The 4,329-nt window shown below is 43.2% G+C and overlaps 1 protein-coding gene and 1 long non-coding RNA gene across 4 annotated transcripts in view; one reads left to right on the top strand and one right to left on the bottom strand.

Moving 5' to 3' along the window:
- Nucleotides 1-4,329, bottom strand: part of LARGE (like-glycosyltransferase) — a 692,738-nt gene that overhangs the window by 484,294 nt on the left and 204,115 nt on the right. The gene's annotated exons all lie outside the window — the stretch shown is intronic.
- Nucleotides 1-4,329, top strand: part of LOC105538940 — a 25,854-nt gene that overhangs the window by 2,640 nt on the left and 18,885 nt on the right. The window contains exon 3 of the long non-coding RNA XR_001005986.1: nt 1,006-1,147. This is a non-coding gene — a long non-coding RNA (uncharacterized LOC105538940). The remainder of the gene's footprint in view (nt 1-1,005; nt 1,148-4,329) is intronic.

Below are 4,329 nucleotides of genomic sequence, written 5' to 3'. Positions count from 1 at the left end.
AACATGTGGTACTATTCCCCGTACAAATCCTAAATTCCTTCCCCTTTACTCAGCAAAGGCAGGAGATGCCAAATGCCTTATGATATACTCCTCCCCTCCTCCTTTCCTTGCTTCTAAAAATATCTGCGAACAGTCACCTGTGCCACGCATTGAGCCAGGGCTGGAAATATTCTAATACCAGATGTGCAAAGCCCCTTTTAATATGGTGCATTTGTGAAGCGTCCATTACTGAGCCAGGCCCAAGGTGGGCAGTAATTTCCCTACTGCACAGATGGGGCACCATACTGGGACTCCAGCTAACTTTATCAGCAGCAGGCAAGACTGGGGGAATTGGGATGCAGGGACAGAATTCCCTCCCCATTCGGATCATGCCTCCCAGCCAGTGTCAATATCTACTTCTCTGCTCAATAAATCCTAATGATCATCTTAATAGAAATCAATACCTACTAAACGGCAAAGGAATAAGAAAGCAAGGCAATATGGATGACAGAAAGAGGTTTTGAGATGAGATGGGAATAGATTCGGAAAAGCCGGGTGGGGAGAATCAGTTTGTCATGGCTACCATGGATGGGTCAATGCCAGCAGCAGAAATGAGGCTCCCTGAAGGTCAAGGTGACGGGGAAGCCAGGAGGAGTTGGAAGACAGTTATGGGTGGGCTCCAAATTGGTCCCTAAAGAAAATGATGTTTTCTATTTCTTATGACAACATTGTCATAGGGCTGTTAACAAGAATCAAGAAATGTCAGACTGTACCAAGGGATGACATCCAGTCACAGCCTGAGCTGGTTTGATTAAGCCATTTAATTAGCATTTATTTGGGGCTGGGCACTGAACAGAGGGTGATCCATTCACCATCTGATTCAATTCTCACATTAAAGGACGTAGTAGGTATTACTCTTGTATATATCGCAATGAGGAAACCAAGGCCCATAAAGGTGCTAATATTTTGCTAAACCAAATAAAGTAAGAGTGTATCTAACGCCCTGTTTGTCTCACCACCCTACAGCAATGTCAGTGAGGATGGATAACAGAACATGGAGAGAGATGTAGCTTACTAGAACCCTATGGCTTTAATCCCCACCATGAATGTCGTTTAAGAGGAAGGTGATCAAGCCCAAATTCACATTTGCCTGAGGAAGAATACAAATGTATGTCTGTTTATCTTCTTCATCTGGAAAGTATTATTATCATGTCCATTTTATAGATGCAGAAAGTAAGACCCAGAAAATCTCATGATACACATGACATCACAAATCTACCAGCTGATAAGGCTGGGACCTGAAACTAGTTCCTCTCTCTAAATGGCTAACGCAGAAAACCAAGGCAAAGACAGGGAAGGCAGGGACTTCCTGAGGCTTGGAAAGGTCAGGCGAAGCTTCTTAGGGCAGGTGAGATTTGAGCAGAGCAAGGCCAGCATTGAATACATCAGCAGGGAGGAGAGGTGAGATCAAAGGACTGGGGACAGGTAAGGGGCATTCAGGGGTCAGGCAGATGGATCTGCACTCACAAGCCCTGATATCAAAGGCCAAGGGTCCACATAAACAGACAGAACACCCAAGTCTGACCCAGCAATGTCTTGCTCAAAGTCCTTGAAATGACTTCACATCAACTGTGCTACTCAATTCATATGATCTGGCTCCTCTCTAGTAGCCCCAACTCCACTTCGAGTATCCCAAATTCATCACCTACACCTATACACACAAGCAGGCTGTTCCTCCAGCCTACAGACTCTTTATCGCAAAAATCAAAAATATTACAGGATGGCAGGCTTGGTGGCTTACTCCTGTAATCCCAGCACTTTGGGAAGCCAAAGCAGGTGGATCTCTTGATGTCGGGAGTCCAAGACCAGCCAGACCAACATAGTGAAATCCCATCTCTACTAAAGATACAAAAATTAGCCAGGCATGATGGTGCATGCCTGTAATCCCAGCTACTCAGGGGGCTGAGGTAGGAGAATCGCTTAAACTTGTGAGGCGGAGGCTGCAGTGAGCCAAGATCACGCCAATGCACTCCAGCCTGGGGCAAAAAAGCAAGAATACGTCTCAAAAAAAAAAAAAGAAATTCCAGGGGATTTCTTCCAGGGCCACCACCAGTGGGAAGTTGTCCCTGACACTCCAGGACAGGTCCACTCCTAGTAGACAATGCCTCGGCCAGGCAGGTAGGATGCTATACTGCTATACTACACTGTCCTGCTATGTCCCACTTCCTCACTAGCTACTAGACGACAGGACCCATAGGTCTACACCCATGTAGTAGACACTGAGTAATTATCAAGTCTACAAAGAGACGGTTACGAATAGAGGAAGGGAGCAAATATAGCATGAGATGAGTGAGTCCTTGGCCTACGGTTGACCTCAACTTTCTCTACTTTGTCAAAGAAATAATACCCAGCTTTCTTTACTTGTCTGATAATGTTTGTAAAAAGATCCAGAAGCTCAAGGGTATTAACTGTCATAAAAAAAAATTTAAAAAAATTTTAAAAGGTATTCTTGGAATGAGCCTTTATTTCAGAAAAGAAACTAATTTATGTAGTGTCATCGTAAAATAATGCATAGAGATGATGAACTGACGATGGTATAGTGATAAGAATTCTTGTTTCGTTTATAATATAAGCCTTAATTCCTGCCCTCCCCCAAAATGAGTTAACTTACAATTAAAATACATGTATACAGAACACCAAAGTGCAGATTAAGCAAAAGGCGATATGCAATGGGGAAAGGAATTGGGAAGGAAATAATTACATGAAGTCACAGGCAAAGATACTGACTGCAATCAACCATCCAATTTTAAGGCAGCCACAGAAGGAAGAGAAGAAGACATGAGTTGAATTAGGTCTCTCTCCTGGGACAGAAGGGACATTGAACAATGTCATGGGAAATGGGTTAAGCCTCGGCCTTTCAAGGGATATAAACCACCACTAATGCATTCCAGAAGATGAGGATCAAATTTACTTGCTGTGCTCAATATCATAGGTGATAAATGTGCCAATCATATGATCACTTAGGGTATAACCCACCAGACCTTCTCCGTCTAATGACTCTGTCTGCTTCAAAGTAGCCACATTAGGAAGCTTTTCATTTACTTCCACTGAAAATGCCACCAATCCCTCAAAGAGCTGGGCGCCCTTATTTAAGGGCCTGCAAAGCCCATTCCCAAGCAACAGGCAATATCAAGGACAATGAAGATCGACAACAGGAACGCAGGATGGACACGGCCCTGGCCCCTTCCCTAAGCCTTGGTTCCTACAGTGGCAAAGATCATTCTCTCTGCTTCCTGAGGAGGGCTGTCAAGAGACGCAAATGAGTTCACGTACACACATGTAGAGGCTCTCATGCTTACCCGTTCTCCCCTCATCAAGTCTTTGACCTATAAGATGCCAGGCATGAGTCTCAATGTTGGGGAATGGAAATGACAGAAGTCCCTGCCCTTATGACGTGCGTGCTTACGTGTGTGTGTGCGCGCGCGTGCACGTGTGTGGGTGTTGCGGGAGACAGAGAACAAAATACAGCTGACCCTTGAACAACACGGGTTTAAAGCGCATGAGTCCACAAATACACAAATTTTCTCTCGCCTCTGCCACCCCTTAGACAGCAAGACCAATCCCTCCTCCTCCTCAGCCTATTCAACATTAAGATGGAGATGAAAACCTCTATGATGATCTGCTTCCATTTAATACATAGGAAATATATTTTCCCTTTGATGTCCTTCATAACAATTTCTCCTCTCTAGTTTACTGTAAGAGTACAGTATATAATATACAACATACATACAAACTACATGTGAATCAACTGTTACTGTTAAAGCTTCTAGTCAACAGTAGGTTATCAGGAGTCAAATGTTCAGGAAGTCAAAAGTTATATGCATCTCCACGATGTGCTTATTTCACATTGTATGCCTGTACCAAAACAACTCATGCACGCTGTACATCTATACACCTACTAGGTATCCATAAAATTGTTTTGAAAGCTTACACCAATTTTTGACTGAGCGGGGGTTAGTGCCCCTAATTCCCATGTTGTTCAAGAGTCAACTGTAAATAACTGTATTATACAACATATTAAAAAGTAGTAAGGAGAAAAATAAAAGTAGGGATGAATAATGAGAAGTGGAGAAGAGTTTGCATTTCTATTTTATTTTATTTATTATTATTATTATTATTATTATTAGAGATGGAGTTTTTCTCTTGTTGCCCAGGCTAGAGTTCAATGGTGCTATCTCGGCTCACTGCAACCTCCACCTCCCAGGTTCAAGTGATTCTTTTTCCTCAGCTTCCCAAGTAGCTGGGAGTACAGGCATGCGCCACCACGCCCGGATAATTTTTTTTTTTTTT

This window comes from Mandrillus leucophaeus, unplaced genomic scaffold, assembly GCF_000951045.1.
Source record: "Mandrillus leucophaeus isolate KB7577 unplaced genomic scaffold, Mleu.le_1.0 Scaffold2, whole genome shotgun sequence".
Classification (NCBI taxonomy): Eukaryota; Metazoa; Chordata; class Mammalia; order Primates; family Cercopithecidae; genus Mandrillus; species Mandrillus leucophaeus.
This window is presented reverse-complemented; position numbering and strand designations above follow the sequence as displayed.